This window comes from Oryctolagus cuniculus, chromosome 2 (assembly GCF_964237555.1).
Source record: "Oryctolagus cuniculus chromosome 2, mOryCun1.1, whole genome shotgun sequence".
Taxonomy (NCBI): domain Eukaryota; kingdom Metazoa; phylum Chordata; class Mammalia; order Lagomorpha; family Leporidae; genus Oryctolagus; species Oryctolagus cuniculus.
This window is the reverse complement of record NC_091433.1, coordinates 59318485-59336084: the sequence shown is the minus strand read 5'-3', so window position 1 is coordinate 59336084 and position 17600 is coordinate 59318485. Positions and strand designations below refer to the sequence as shown.

Here is a 17600-nt window from a genome sequence, read left to right as displayed (position 1 = left end):
TTGTCTTCGAGCTGTTCAGTACTGCATATCTGTTCTGACCTTCATCTCCTAAAATCCCAGTGTGGCCGGCCTGATTTTTCGTGTTCTCTGTTTTGACGTGTGTGGGAGCAGAAAGGGGGCTTTTTTTTTTTTCTTACAACAGATTTTTTTCCTCTCCTGTGGATTTGTATAGAAAATATATATTATATATTTGTGTGTGTATATATAAATGGCTTTTTATGGTAACTCATGAGCAGCCGATCCTCAGTAACATATAAACAACCCCTTCACTTTTGCATAGTTGAATGAGTCCTGCCCAAACTCATATATCCATTTTGTTATGGGGCGCCCAGAAATGAACGTTATTTGAAATTGCTTTCTAGAAGATAGGACACTATATAAATTTGAGGATTCTGCACAGCTTTTCAAATTTACCTATAAACCTAAGCAAATATGAGTACATACATACATATAAGAAGCTAGTGACTCCACACAACTTTGTGACTTATGAAGAATTCTTTTTTTTTTTTTTTTTTTGACAGGCAGAGTGGACAGTGAGAGAGAGAGAGAGAAAGGTCTTCCTTTTTGCCATTGGTTCACCCTCCAATGGCCACCGCGGCCGGCACGCTGCGGCCGGCGCACCACGCTAATCCAAAAGCAGGAGCCAGGTGCTTCTCTTCGTCTCCCAAGGGGTGCAGGGCCCAAGTTCTTGGGCCATCCTCCACTGCACTCCCTGGCCACAGCAGAGAGCTGGTCTGGAAGAGGGGCAACCGGGACAGAATCCGGCGCCCCGACTGGGACTAGAACCCAGTGTGCTGGTGCCGCTAGGTGGAGGATTAGCCTATTGAGCCCTGGCGCCTGCAGAAGAATTCTTTTTTAATTTAAATAGCGAACACTTAAACAATGTCAATCCGAAAGTGATTTCATAAGCATATCACTGCACTACAATTAGTACAGAAAAATAAATGCATTACAACTTTGTACTAATGACCAGACCTTGAAAACTCAAAGATTGTTCAATCTTTCTCCTTGTGGGTAGAGATCAGTGGTTCAAGTTGGCTGGATCAGGTTTAGGATTATTTGTACTTTACTTCCTTGTTCAATGTTTGTTTACTCTTATAGGTCATGTTGTTAATCAAGAAAGAATATTGTTATCACCAATCAAATTCAGTAATAATCTGTACTTTGAGGGAGGAAAGCCCTATACACCTTTGTTACTTTCACTTTTGCATTACTTTTTACTAACAAATGATCTCTCTTTTCTTTTTTTTTAAGATTTATTTATTTATTTGAGAGATGGAGTTACAGACAGAGAGGGATAGACAGAGAGAGAGGTCTCCCATTTGCTGGTTCATTCCCCAAATAGCCACAGTGACCAGAGCTGGACCAATGCAGAGCCAGGAACTTCTAGGTCTCCCGGGTGGATGTAGGAGCCCAAGCACTTGGACCGTCTTCCACTGCCTTCGCAGGCCATTAGCAAGGAGCAGGATTGGAAGTGGAGCAGCCAGGACTTGAACTGGGATGCTGGCGCCACAGGTGGAGGCTTAACCTATTCCAGCAGAGTGCCGACCCCATCTCATTTTTTTTTTTTTTTCCAAAGATTCCATGAAACAAAATTTGGCAATGCCTACTTGGGTGATGTGGCCCAACGTTTCACAGGAAGTTAGAGTCAATATACTGGCTAGGTCTGCAACTGTCAAAAAACTTCATTGAGAAGATCTGTTTCTGAAATGATTCACTTGTATGGCTGGTGGCTGGAGGCCTTAGTTCTTCATCTTAGTGCTCTAATTACACGGCTGCTTGGCTGTTCTCATCACATGGCAACTGAGTTTCCCCAGAGTGTGTGAGCTAAGAGAAAAGGCAAAGAGAACACTGTCAGGCCCTTTACTGTCCAATCACTTTGATTACCTAGAGTCTAATTCTATTTTGTGGTTCTATAACAAAATATCTGAGACTGGGTTTTGGAAAAACAGAAATTATTTCTCACAGCTCTGGAGACAGAGAAGTCTAAGACCAAGGTGCTCGTAAGTCGGTTGTCTAGTGAGGGTGCAGTCTGTTCCCAAGATGACACCGTGAATCTGCATGTCCTCCCAAGAAAGGGAATGCTTTGATACCAGAGGGCAGAAGGCAGAGGGTGAAAGTGGTTTATTACCCCTGTCAAGTTATTGTATAAGGATGCCTAATCCCAATCATGATGTCTCATGACAGAATCGTTTCTGAAGAGTCACACACCCTCAATATTGTTGTGTTGAGGATTAAATTTTGGAGGGGCAAAAACATTAAATCCTAGCACATAGACTGTTATTTTTTAAAGATTTATTTATTTATTTGAAATAGTTACACAGAGAAAGAAGGAAAGGCAGAGAGAGGGAGAGAGAGAGGTCTTCCATTTGCTGGTTCACTCCCCAATTGGCCACAATGGCCGGAGCTGCGCTGATCCAAAGCCAGGAGTCAGGAGCTTCCTCTGGGTCTTCCCTTGTAGGTGCAGGAGCCCAAAGACTTGGGCCATAGCAGAGAGCTGGATCAGAAGTGGAGCAGCCAGGTCTCGAACCAGCACCCATATGGGATGCCGGCACTGCAGGCGGCAGCTTAACCCACTAAGCCACAGCGCCGGCCCTTCGACTATTCTTGTCACTTATTATAGCATTCACTAGAAGCCAGTCATTAAGTACAGCCTGTAGTATAGGGAGGGAATAAAGCTTTGTTTCTTGAAGATAGGAGTATCAAAGAATTTGTGGCAACGTTTTAAAACCATCCAAATTTTCATCTTCATTTATCTGATTCAGCAAGGGTTTGTGTTTTCTCTTTAGATGCTGTATACTGATATGCATTTGGGTCAAATATGATACTTTATAGAATTAGACTCCCACAGGAAGTGATGAGGACTGACATTGATGACAGTAAGAGGTTTCACTGACAAGACCTGCAAAGCCAAGCTAGATTTTGTTTAAATGTGACTAGCCTCTGGGTATTTTGGTAATGTTTTTGTTCTCAGTCCTTAAATCCAGTCAAGAGAAATCACATGCATTTTTCTTCTGCAACATCTATAGAAAGTCCTGTCACCATTGCAAGGAAACTTAGTCTGGTAAAAATTCTTAATACTTTTTTATCTAGACTGTCAGTAACCTTCTCACTGTCATCCTTTCTGTGTTTTCTCTTTCATATGATTACCAGAGTGATTTTCTCCACAACCTTTTCTTAACATCACTTACCAGTTCATAACTTTGTATATATAAATCATTCATTTTCACTAGAACTTACTTACTTCAGTTGTCAAATAAAGAATGACTTCTTGTTATGTTTGAATGTGGTTTGTCCCACCAAAATTCAAGTTGAATTTTAATTCCCCAGAGTAATGGTATTGAGGTGCTTTGGACTTTGTGAGGAGGGATTAAGTCTCCAAGATGGCTTTGTGCTGCCTTATAGGAGTTCTAGCTCTTGTGGTGCTACATTAGTACTCATGGGAATGCATTGCTATAGTAAGCCAGGTACTTCTGTTCAATCTCTCTTCCATACATACCACTTGCTCTTCTCTCTAATGTGCTTCTGCCATGTGATGACATCTGCAGTGTTATGATGCGGCATGAGGCCCTTACCACAACTGATCACTAGATCTAGCTCCAGAACTGTGAGCCAAAAATAAATCTACTTTTTTTTTTTTTAGGATGTATTTATTCATTTGAAAGTCAGAGTTACAGGGGTCGGTACTGTGGTGTAGCAGGTAAAGCCGCTGCCTGCAGTGCTGGCATCCCATATGGGTGCCAGTTCTAGCCCCAGCTACTCCACTTTTTTTTTTTGACAGGCAGAGTGGACAGTGAGAGAGAGAGACAGAGAGAAAGGTCTTCCTTTGCCGTTGGTTCACCCTCCAATGGCCACCGCGGCCAGCGCGCTGCGGCCGGCGCACCGCGCTGATCCGATGGCAGGAGCCAGGAGCCAGGTGCTTTTCCTGGTCTCCCATGGGGTGCAGGGCCCAAGCACCTGGGCCATCCTCCACTGCACTCCCTGGCCACAGCAGAGAGCTGGCCTGGAAGAGGGGCAACCGGGACAGAATCTGGCGCCCCGACCAGGACTAGAACCCGGTGTGCCGGCGCCGCTAGGCGGAGGATTAGCCTAGTGAGCCGCGGCGCCGGCCCACCAGCTACTCCACTTCTGATCAAGCACTCTACGATGGTCTAGGAAAGCAGTAGAGGATGGCCCAAGTCCTTGGACCCCTGCACCCACGTGGGAGACCCAGAAGAAGCTCTTGGCTCCTGGCTTCGGATTGGCACAGAATCAGCCACTACAGCCATCTGGGGAGTGAACCAGCAAGTAGAAGACCTCTCTCTCTCTCTCTGCCTCTCCTTCTTTCTCTGTGTAACTCTGACTTTCAACGTAAATAAATTAAATTTTTTTAAAGAGTTACAGAGCGGCAGAGGCAGAGAGAGAAAGAGGTCTTTCATCTGCTGGTTCACTCCTCAAATTGCTGCAACAACCGGAGCTATGCTGATCTGAAGCCAGGAGCCAGGAACTTCTTCTGGGTCTCCCATATGGGTGCAGGGGCCCAAGGACTTGGGCCATCTTCTACTGCTTTCCCAGGCCATAGCAGAGAGATGGATTAAAAGTGGAGCATCCAGGACTCGAACTGGTGCCCATATGGGATGCCAGCAGTACAGGCAGCAGCTTTACCCACTATACCACAGTGCTGGTCCCTAAATCTCCCTTTTTAATAAGGTACTATAAAGTTTCAGATCCTTTGTTAAAATGATTTTTTAAAATTTATTAGACAGGTAGAGTTGCAGACAGTAAGAGACAGAGAGAAAGGTCTTCCTTCCGTTAGTTCGCTCCCCAAATGGCCGCTACATCTGGCGCTGTGCTGATCCGAAGCTGGGAGCCAGGTGCTTTTTCCTGGTCTCACATGCGGGTGCAGGGGTCCAAGCACTTGGGCCATCTTCTACTGCCCTCCTGGACCACAGCAGAGAGCTGGACTGGAAGAGAGCAACCAGGACTAGAACCTGGCGCCCATATGCCATGCCAGAGCCGCAGGCGGAGGATTAACCAAGTGAGCCCTGGCACCAGCCCCAAGATCCTTTGTTATAGCAATGTAAAATGGACAAAGACACTTTCTATAACTCTCCATATGAATTGCTCTAGTTCTAGTATAACATACATGAAAGCACTTTGAAAAGTATAAAATAAAATTCTCTGCAAATTTGAGATACTCTACTCACTATTCTCAAAAATACCCTTAACTTTTTATATCTTGGCTCATGCTGTTAACTTAATATGTTTTAAACCATCTCTTCATCACAATTTACTGAAATTCTTCTAACCTTTAAGGCCCACTTGTCTGTACATACTTTACCATAAATGTTTTGAAATATCCTCGTGTGTGTGTGTGTGTGTGTGTGTGTGTATGTGTGCGCTTGGTATCATTCTTCTGAATTAGATTTGATATTTTCAGAATTCCTTTCTAAAATAAATGATATAAACATGTATTATGCGTTAAAATGTCTTGTGGTATACTTTCTTTATTAGATTAGAAAACCAGTAACCTTAATATATTCCTGAAACAGTAAAACCAATCTCATGTGTAGACATTTGTGTCCATTATTTCCTATTCATTTGCCTTCATAATAACCCTGTATGGTAGTCAGAATAGAAATTATGATTAATATTTTACCAGTGAAGAAACTGAGTTTTAGATCACTTCTTATTCTCTAGGATTACATTGTAGGAACCCACAATGCCATAGAAAAATAGCCCACATTTTCCAGCTCATAGGCCAGTATTCTTTTTTGTAGTTTTTTTTTTTTTATTATGAAAGATTTACTTATTTTAAAGGAAGAGTGACACACACACACACACACACACAGAGGGATAAACAGAAAAAGAGATCCTCCATCTGCTGCCTCACTCCCCGAATGGCCACAGTGGCCGAGGCTGGGACAAGCTGAAGCCAAGAGCCTGGAACTCCATCTGGGTCTCCCATGTTAGTACCAAGGGTCCAAGCACTTGGGCCATCATCTCTTGCCTTCCTAGACACAACAGCAAAGAGTAGATGAGAGGCAGACCATCTGTGACTGAAACCAGTGCTCCAAAAAGGGATTGGCTGAGCCTGTTAACACCACAAGGTCAGCCCCATAGGGCACTATTTTTTTTCACTAACATCACAGGCAAGTGTTGATCAAAGTCTAAAACATTGGAGAAGATAGCTTTTTTATGTCCTCAAGTAGCCTATCCCTAGCTTATAGGTACACAGTCCTAGTGCAAACAGTGTTGAAAGAAACTAAGAATGCCAAAACAGAGATGGATGTGAACTAAACATAAATGTGAATTTTATTTCCGAAGATTTCCATTAATAAAAACATAAAATACTTTCTGTCTGTGAAGCATAGACCCAACCCTGGGATACAAAAGTGACTCAGAGGAACCTTTGCATACAAAGATTACAGTGGACTTAGAGCTACTAGTGGTAAATCTCTAATAGAATGAAAAGAGATCACTTGCTATGTACTATCTATATTTATAAATGAGAGAAATTCATTGAAGTATTAATTCACTCAGAAGCAAGATAATCTAGAGGATGCTCAGAGAACATATGGGAATAGGTTGAATGTTTTAAAAGTGGGGAATCCGCCCAGCGCCGTGGCTTGCTAGGCTAATCCTCCGCCTGTGGCGCTGGCACCCCGGGTTCTAGTCCCGGTCGGGGCGCTGGATTCTCTTCCAGTCCCACTCTCTGCTGTGGCCCGGGAGTGTAGTGGAGGATGGCCCAGGTCCCTGGGCCCTGCACCTGCACGGGAGACCAAGAGGAAGCATCACTTGGGGGGTGAACCAACGGAAAAAGGAAGACCTTTCTCTCTGTCTCTCTCTCTCTCTCACTGTCTAACTCTGCCTGTCAAAAAGAAAAAAAAAGGTGGGGAATCCTAGGGAAATAGAAAGGTCAATTAAGGGAATTCCAAGTAAGGAGAATATGGGGAAATATAGGTATGTGATATATTTGAGACACAATGGTTAATGTAGTTGTTTCATACAGGGAAATAATGATAGATAACATGGAAATATTCCTGAAACTATATATAGAGAATATAGGTTAAGAAAAAGTAGAATCCATCCTTTTGGGGTAATAGCAGCCAGTGAAACTTTTGAAAGGGATAGGGATATAAAACTCACAAATTCACAAAACGTATTTGCTTAATCTGAATTCAGTAAATTCTCTAAACTGAAGTCCAGAACTCTAGGTTATGGAGAAGAACCCAAGGTGTAGTTTGGATCCCTTATCTGCTTATTCTTTATTAAGGAATAGATGTGTTACTCTTGCTGATATTAGGGGGGTAAAGTTTCTTGCACAATGCTGAGTTCATAATACTTTGGAGTGTACTTAGTAAAAATATCTCTGTTTTCTCTAATAATGATCCTAGATGCTTCATGCTTCTGTGTGCCAGGCAGTGTTCAAAATGTTTCACAAATATTGACTCTTAATCTTCACACTAATCCTCTGAAGTTGAAGCTATTATTTTGTTATCCTCATTTTACAAATGAAGGAATTAAGATACAGAGAGACTAAGTAACTTGTTCAAGGTTACGGAACTGGGATTCAACCAGGCAAGCTGAAGTCTTAGCCAAATGTTTTCAGCAGCATCAATTATGTTGCAATGGCTCTAGACCAAGTATTTCTAGCAATAGCTAAAGAAATAGGATTTAGAGGTATGAAAACCTTTTAATTAACCTTATACGTCTTTGTATCAAAGATAATATAAAAACGTCCTTCAACATATTATGTTTTGGTACACTTTGGACTATGAAATTTTGTGTATATCTTTCTCATTACAAGGTCTTTGGACAGATTTTATCTGATATGAGAACAATATTGCATAGGAGATAGTTCTTTAACTTCCTTGTTTTACATAAATTACCTGAATATATTTAACAACTACAGAGATAGCATTCTTCCTCTCTCAACACTCTTAATTTGAACTTTGAAACAAGAAAACTGTCATTAGTGAACATTATATGGAGGTGTTTTCCGTGACATTAACTGAAGAGTCTCCAGTTTCTAAACGTTAAAGTAAACTTTTAACTTTAAATTAGACTATCAGAAGAGTAATAAAATTCTCAGAGACAGAAACCATTTTGACACTTTTATTGATTGAAGCATATATTAAATGTTGGGACTGTGCAGATCAGTTGGCTTTGTTACATTATGAAGGCTGGAAGTGCCCAGGTCATAGTTTTCTGTTTGCAAAGTCAAAATCTACATTACAAAATTCATCATGCCCTCCTGGTAGAGGAAAATCCTCTGACTAGTCTTTTCATAGTGCTATGCAATCTATGATTGTGGCATTTGCTTTAGTTCTACCTTTGTTTTGTCAGACTTTTCTGTAGAAGGGATGTTTTTCTAGTTTACTTTTTTAAGGTTTTTTTTTTTTTTTGACAGGCAGAGTGGACAGTGAGAGAGAGAGAGAGAGACAGAGAGAAAGAGAGAGAGAGAGAGAAAGGTCTTCCTTTGCCATTGGTTCACCCTCCAATGGCCGCTGCGGCCGGCATGCTGCGGCCAGCACGCTGCAGCCTGCGCACCGTGCTGATCCGAAGCCAGGAGCCAGGTACTTCTCCTGGTCTCTCATGCGGGTGCAGGGCCCAAGCACTTGGGCCATCCTCCACTGCACTCCTGGGCCACAGCAGAGAGCTGGCCTGGAAGAGGGGCAACTGGGACAGAATCTGGCACCCCAACTGGGACTAGAACCCAGTGTGCCGGTGCTGCAGGCAGAGGATTGGCCTATTGAGCCGCGGTGCCGGCCAAGTTTACTTTTTTAAGTTTAAACATACTAAGAAAGTAAAAGTAGCTTCTTAACATTAACCTCAATTTTAGAAAAATAATAACTGAAGAGTTGCTAAACACTCACCAAAGAGTGAACATAATCTCTTTCTGAGGGTTTATCTTCATGAAAGGATGGTACAATTAATTTCTTTTCTATTTCGAAATAGGAAAGCAAGTATGCAAGTATCTTCGATTAAAATGTTGAAATAATGTTATCAGTCTCAGCTGCTTGGAGAGTATAATGGAATTAAGGTATGAAGTCCACCATCAATTCAACCCTTCAAAGAAATTATCAGACAACTATTATGTTCCAGGAAGGGTGTTATACCCATGGACACAGATAATGGTTAGAGATCTGAGCAGCTCACAGACTTTTATAAGGAAAAGAAGAAATAAATATCAATTCTTCAACAAAGGTATCTCTCAGAGTGCTGGGAACATTTATAGGAAAAGGACCTAGGGTTCCAGAGATCTAAGACAAACTTTAAGAGGAGTAAGAAAGAGCTCATCAGATACAGAAGAGAAGGGGCTTTGTATCTGGATAGGATAAAGAGAAAACATATTTACAATGCCAGGAGATATGAAAGAATCTCATATTCTGGGGAACTGCAAGAATATCTGGAGGATAGAGGACAGGAAGAGAGAACAGACAGGGAAAGAAGGAAGACAGGGAAATGGCCAAGAGAAATAAACAAAGCCAGACTATGAGAAATCCAACATGATGTGCTAAGAACTGTGTATAGTATTTTGAACATAACAGAGAACAAAGAATTCTATGCAGGAGAGTGACGTGATTAGGTTTATTGTGTAAAAAGATCACCTGAACAGAATGAAGCAGTGGTTCTCCGCTGGGGGTAATTTTGCTCCCCACATGATATTTTGCCACAACTGGAGAAAGAGATGTGCTGCTGATGTCTCATGAGTGAAGGGCAGGGGTACTTCTAAATATCCTGCAGTGCAGAGGACATGTCATCCTAACAAAGAATATTCAGCCACAAATACCAATTATGCCAAGATTGAGAAACCTTGAATAAACTGAATAAAGACCCCCCCCCCCCAAAGTGTCACAGTCTAATCCCTGGAACCTCTGAAGATCTTACCTTATATGACAAAAGAGACTCAGCATGGTACAAGTAAACTACGAATTTTGAGATAAGGAGATTATCCTATTTTGTACAGTGGCACCCAGCGTAATCACAAGGGTACCTCTGAGAGACAGGCAGGACAGTCAAAGACAGGAAAGATAGGGTGCCGATAGCAGACTAGTCAGTGGTTCCTTGCCTCTGGTTCATGTGACCTTCCCTCTACATGCACTCCATCAATGCCATCCACCATCCTCATCAGATACCAAACCAGTGGAGCTGCACAATTTAGGACTTCAACCTTCAAAGCTGTGAGCCAAAATTTTGGCCAAAAACCAAAATCTTTCTTTATAAAGCTAAAAAAAAAAAAAAGGAGCAGCAGAGTCATCGAAGGAGATGTGAAAATGAGCTGCTGAAGCCTTTGAATATGAAGGAAAGAGCCATGATCCAAGAAATGTCGATGATCTGTAGAAGCTCGGAAGGGCAAGGAAACATTCTGTCCCCCAACCTCCAGAAGGAACTAGCCTTGCTGATATCTTGAATTCAGTCCAGCAAGACTGATTTGGGATTTTTAGACCTCCAGATCATGTAGAGACTAAATGTATGCTGCTCTAAATCATTGAATTTATGACAACTTGTTATAGGAGCAACAGAAAACTAATATATCTGGTTTGGGGATGGATAAATGGGAAGAAAATCTTGGGACAGGATAAACAATGAGGAGGCTTACCAGTAAGGAATAATGTTATTTCTGGGTACTTATCTGAGCACTGAGATACAACAGTGAACAAAGCAGAAAATACATACTCATGCTCTAAGAAAGTTTATAATCTAGTGACTTACATAAATTCATGTCATACTCTAGAAAATCATTTCTTGTATAATGCTAATTTCTTTTCCCAATCTGTATATCAGCTAATTTTCTCTATCATATAAAGAAAATTTTGTTTACATTTGTTCAGATTTATCAATCTTTTGTATTATGATTTGACCTCCTCAATCTAAGGTCATCCCAATATCAAAATATTGTCATATTTTTCTATGAAGTTTATAGTTTTATTTTGCTAGATTAATAATTACTATCAATTATCTACTTGCTTTTTCACAGCAGTGTTATTACGCTGTCCTTGATATGTCTTCCCCTAGAGGAATAGACTTCACCAGACTGTTCTTAAGACAGATCATTTTACTATTTTAGTCAATTGAATGTGACTTCTTTTATCTGATCATGAGTTTATGAATTTTGAAAACCATGGGACTATTTACTGTTGGAAGTCATTGAGGCTTAGGAATGGTTTGCTATACAGCATAACCTAGGGAAATTCAGGTACAGTGTTTATGCTTCTTTTTAGAACTTCCATCTGGAGGCCATTGTTATATACAGTTTACATCTATATATATATATATATATATATATATATCTGTTTAGTCTCACTTCTGCTTCATTGGTCTATGTGTTCCTGCCTCAGTTCTATAGTACAATTATGATGATATTATAGTATGTCAATATTTTGAGAATTCCCACTTTTAGTTTTCCTTCTCAAAATTACATAAGCTTGTTATAAGTGTTTAAACTCTTGAATGATATTAGAATCAATGTTTCATGTTCCTCCTGAAAGTGTGCTGAGATATTAATTTGAAATATGTTATCTTTATATACGAATTTGGGGAAAATTAATATCTTTACAATATTAATGTGAATTCCATTTTTAAGGTCTTCTTTGATTAAGTTTAGGAATTTTATGGTTCCCTGTGAAGATATCGTGCTTTCTTTATTAGCTTAATTCCTAATTATTTCATTGTTTGGGTTGATATTTTTGAATAGTGTATTATTTTATAATTTTGAGTTGATTTTTATTGTATAAGAAACTGAGCTCTAATTGAAATCAACTGTAGAACAGAAGAAAGCATTAGCAATTCTACATATATGTTTATCTTAATTTTTGATTCTACTTATATACTTTATCTTAACTTAAATTTTTAGGCAAATAATTCCTAAGGTCTTAATGTATTAGTTCTATAATTATAATAATGGTGAAGATTTATGAGGCATTTTGTGCTAGATACTATCCAAGTGCTTTCTCAGTATTAATTCTCTTAATTCTCACATTACAAGTGGTAAGTATTACTATTTTTCTCATTTTACAATAAGAAAACTAAGACAGAGTTTAGTAAATAATTAAGTCCTCACAGATAGTAAAGTAAGTGGCACAATTGAGGTGTGAACCTAGGCAGTCTTGATCTTATCTTCTATGCTGTGCTGTAAGTGAAATATATCATAGCCTATAAATAAATCATACTAGGCTGATAAATTGAGTGTGCTTGCTTTTGAAAGATAAGGATTATATATAAAGTTTATTTACCAACTTATAGAAGAAGTAATATTTTAAGACTAACAGTGCAGAAAAAGGCTATTAATTTTGAGATTTTATCTTATATTTGAAAGTTTTACTTAACTCTTTTCTTAGATACACTAATTTTGCCATCTTTTGAATTTTCTATGTAGATGATGTTATCATTTACAAATAGTAAAAGTCTTATCTTTTCCTATTCAATTCGTACCATCAGTAATTATTTTCCTTGTCTTACTGTGTTGGTCAGGGCCCTCAATACTATACCGAATAGTAGTGGTAATAAAAGATAACTTTATCTTGTTGAGCTAAACTATCTTCAATAAACAACATCTATCTGAGCCTCTTAAGTAAATGCTTTTTGTGTACTATAGCACATAACTGTATTTGGTCTTTGTCACTGGGTCCCTGCGCAGAGCTGCTAAAACCTTTGTGGTTCCCTGAGTAACAAGAAAATGTCTTGTTACTCAGAACGAGCCCTTTTCAGACACAGAAGAGTTTATGGTAATGAGGTGACTTAGGATGGGACTCAGTATTGGTCTCCTTTTCATTGCTTTAGCAAAATACCTGAGGCAGGCTAACCTTATAAATACAAGAGGTTTGCCTAGTTCACATTCTAGAAATTCCAGCATGAGGTGGTGGTATCAACTTCACTCTGGTGAGGACCTCATGGCAGGTGAAGGGAGCATATGTGAAAGAAAGAGATCATATCCCAGTTGACTCATGGAGCTCTCACTAGACTCTACCTCTAAAAAGTTCCACAACTCCTCTATACCCCCAAACTAGGCGCTAGACTTCTAAGACATGAACTTCCGGGGTCAAACCATGTTCAAACCACAAATCCCTGGATAGCCTCAGGATGAGGCTGCATACTAGAAGGGCCAAGTATTAATGGACTGGAACTTTTAGCCCTGTCCACTGACCTCTGGGAAGGGAATGGAGAGTAGAGCTTAATAGTAATACTTGAACAATGGAAGCTTGATGATATTTTGAATTAGTGAACACACATGGGTGCTGACAGAGTGGTGCCAAGAGAGCGCATGAACCTCTGTGTATACCTCCCCCTATGTTGTGTCCCTGTCTACTCCATGAGACTGTTCCTGAGTTGTATCCCTTACTTTAGTCGCACTTACTTACAGCTCCAGTTACTCATAATCACCACATTCCAAAAATATTAAATGAAAACTTCATAAATAAATAATTTAAAAATCTTAAACTACTCACAGCCATAGGTAGCCTGGTAGAATCTCTGTCTCTGTCCATCTTGGCCTTCCCAAGATGTGAACTACCCATTTATCTAGTGTGTCCATGCTGTATTGTCTACCTGTCCATTAGTCACTTACTAGCTTTTTATTATCTGTTCAACTGTTAGTACAACAATGTTGTACTCAAGTAACCTTATGCTATATCACACCAACTATGTTACTGCTACTTCATTTTATGAAATAGGCATGCCATTATCTCATACCATCATGAAAAGAAAGGTGAGTATGGTAAAAGATATTTTGAGAAAGAGGCCACATTCACATAGCTTTTTGAAATTATATTTCATTATTATAATTTTCCTATCTTATTAGTTTTTGTTAATCTCATACTATGTATAATTTATAAATTAAATTTTGTCATAGGTATACTTGTATAGAAAAGAATGTAGTATATACAAACTTTGGTACTATTCATGATTTCAGGCATCCACTGGAGATACTGTAATATATCCTTTGCAGATGGGGGGACCACTCTATTGAAGAGATGTAAGTAAATTGCCTTATCCACTTCTGTGACTCCTTTTAGCAAATAATCAAGCATTTCCAGGGGATCACAGGAAGGAGGCATGAGAGTTTTTTTTCCTTAAGATTTATTTTATTTATTTGAAAGGCAGAGTTACAAAGAAAGAGAGAGGCAGAGAGCAAGAGAGAGATAGCAAGATCTCCTATCTGCTGGTTCACTCTCCAAATGGCTGTAACAATTAGGCCTTGGCCAGGCTGAAGCCAGGAGCCAGGAGCTTCTACCAGGGTCTCCCACAGGGGTGCAGAGGTCCAAACATTTGGGCCATCCTTCCACAGCTTTCCCAGACACATTAGCAGAGGGCTGGATTGGAAGTAGAACCATGCCATATGGGATGCAGGTATCACAGGCAGCAGCTTTACCCACTATACCACAATACTGGCCCTCCATGAGAGTTTTAACTGTCATCTGGAGTGGGGGTTCAGTCCTATGGGAATAGACACTTAAACTATGGTGTCTATACTAACTACAGGGTTGCATTGAATGGAATTGTTGAACACTCTGTTGATGTCTGGAGAATCAGAAAGTTGGTGTCCAGAGTGTTCTACAGATAGAAACAGAACTTATGACATTCAAATTGCTCCCAGTTTTCTTGTTTGTTCTTTTGCTTTATCAGTTAATAACTATAACATTTTATTAAATGCTTTTTTCTACATATATTTAGATAATTGATTTTGCTTCCTTATTTTATTAATAGGATAATTCCTACCTATTCACACTGTATTATTCTTAATACATTTTTAATTTATTTGGCCAATATTTTATTTAGTATTTCATCATATATGTTTAGACATCAACTAAGAATATTTTTCTTTATATTGGTACTTGTCCAATTTTAGTATCAAGGTACTAAGCTCTTGAAGTGATTTGTGCAATGTCTTTCTTTTTCTGGAAGAGGTTTTATAAGATAAAATTGTCTACTTTTTTAAGTTTCACTTATCAACCTTTAAAGAATGTTATTTCAACTAAATATTAGTTTTTTAATTAGGAAGTACAAAAAGGAAGAATAGCACAATCTTGTTATGGAATTTTGTGGACAAGCTGATTTAATCACTTAAATATTTTCAGTAATTCATCATAAGATAAGTGAGCTTTAAAACTACATAGCAGAATTTTAAAACGTAGTATTTGGCAACTTTTGAAAGAATTAAGAACATTAGTACTTTTGTGTATTTGCCTTTTTTGACATTATAATTTTGATCGCCAACCATTTTTGAAGACAGTTCCCCCAACAATTCCTGTCAGATTATTAATGCAAAGAATTAAAATAACTATGTCAACATGGCTTTTGTTTTGTTGAGCAGATTGAAAGTCAATAAAGGAATCAGGTCCCAGAAGGCAATTACTATAAAAATCAGATATCTGATGGGGCCTACCTTTGATCCAGGGAGAAATACATCAAAACAATGGTTCTTTTTTTTTGAAAACTTTTATTTAGTAAATATAATTTACAAAGTACAGTTTATGGATTATAATGGCTCCCCCCCATAACTTCCCTCCCACCGGCACACCTCTCATCTCCTGCTCCCTCTCCCATTCTATTCACATCAAGATTCATTTTCAATTATCTTTAAATACAGAAGATCAATTTAGTATATATTAAGTAAAGATTTCATCAATTTGCACCCACACAGAACATAAAGTGTAAAATATTGTTTCAGTACTAGTTATAGCATTACTTCACATTGGACAACACATTGAGGACAGAGATCCCACAGAGGAGTAGGTACACAGTGATTCCTTTTGTTGACTTAGCAATTTGACACTCTTGTTTATGACGTCAGAAATCTCCCTAGGCTCTAGTCATGAGTTGCCAAGGCTATGGAAGCCTTTTGAGTTTGCCGACTTCGATCTTATTCCGACAGGGTCATAGTCAAACTGGAAGTTCGCTCCTCCATTCAGAGAAAGGTACCTCCTTCTTTGATGGCCCTGTTCTTTCCACTGGGATCTCACTTGCAGAGATCTTTCATTTAGGTCTGCTTTTTCTTTTTCTTTCTTTTTTTTTTTTTTTTGCATAGTGTCTTGGCTTTCCATGCCTAAAATACTCTCATGGGCTCTTCAGCCATATCCGAATGCCTTCAGGGCTGATTCTGAGGCCAGAGTGCTGTTTAGGACATCTGCCATTCTATGAGTCTGCTGTGTATCCCACTTCCCATGTTGGATCATTTTCTCCCTTTTTTATTCTATCAGTTAGTATTCGCAGACACTAGTCTTGTTTGTGTGATCCCTTTGACTCTTAGACCTATCAGTGTAATCAACTGTGAACTGAAATTGATCACTTGGACTAGTGAGATGGCATTGGTACATGCCACCTTGATGGGATTGTATTGGAATCCCCTGGCAGGTTTCTAACTCCACCATTTGGGGCAAAATCTTAAAGAAAGAAATAGAAGAGGATACCAAAAAATGGAAAAATCTTCCATGCTCATGGATTGGAAGAATCAATATCATCAAAGTCTCCATTCTCCCAAAGCAATTTATAGATTCAATGCAATACCAAGCAAAATACCAAAGACATTCTTCTCAGATCTGGAAAAAATAATGCTGAAATTCATATGGAGGCACAGGAGGCCTTGAATAGCTAAAGCAATCTTGTACAACATAAACAAAGCTGGAGGCATCACAATACCAGATTTCAGGACATACTACAGGGCAGTTGTAATCAAAACAGCATGGTACTGGTACAGAAGCAGATGGATAGACCAATGGAACAGAATAGAAACACCAGAAATCAACCCAAACATCTACAGCCAACTTATATTTGATCAAGGATCCAAAACCAATCCCTGGAGTAAGGACAGTTTGTTCAATAAATGGTGCTGTGTAAATTGGATTTCCACATGCAGAAGCATGAAGCAAGACCCCTACCTTTCACCTTACACAAAAATCCAAGGACCTCAATAGACATTTTTCAAAAGAGGAAATCCAAATGGCCAACAGGCACATGAAAAAATATTCAGGATCACTAGCCATCAGGGAAATGCAAATCAAAACCACAATGAGGTTTCACCACACGCCTGTTAGAATGGCTCACATACAGAAATCTACCAACAACAGATGCTGGCAAGGATGTGGGGAAAAAGGGACACTAACCCACTGTTGGTGGGAATGCAAACTGCTCAAGCCACTATGGAAGTCAGTTTGGAGATTCCTCAGAAACCTGACTATAACCCTAGCATACAACCCAGACATCCCACTCCTTGGAATTTACCCAAAGGAAATGAAATTGGCAAACAAAAAAGCTGTCTGCACCTTAATGTTTATTGTAGCTCAATTCACAATAGCTAAGACCTGGAATCAACCTAAATGCCCATCAACAGTTGACTGGATAAAGAAATTATGAGACATGCACTCTATAGAATACTATACAGCAGCAAAAAAAAAAAAATGAAATCCATTCATTTGCAACAAAATGGAGGAATCTGGAAAACATCATGCTGAGTGAATTAAGCCTGTCCCAAAGGGACAAATACCATATGTTCTCCCTGATCGGAGACAACTAACCAACCACAAAAAAGGAAACCTGTTGAAGTGAAATGAACACTATGGGAAACAGTGACTTGATCAGCCCTTGTCCAGACTGTTGATGTACAATTTAATACTTTATCC

At 39.3% G+C, this 17600-nt stretch overlaps 1 protein-coding gene across 2 annotated transcripts in view; it reads left to right on the top strand.

Moving 5' to 3' along the window:
• The window catches only part of LOC100352479 (casein kinase I), a 182903-nt gene that overhangs the window by 75436 nt on the left and 89867 nt on the right, over nucleotides 1-17600 (top strand). For both annotated transcript variants that reach the window (XR_011386287.1, XR_011386288.1), the window contains exon 6: nucleotides 13895-13957. The gene's annotated coding sequence lies outside the window, so the exon portion shown is untranslated. The remainder of the gene's footprint in view (nucleotides 1-13894; nucleotides 13958-17600) is intronic.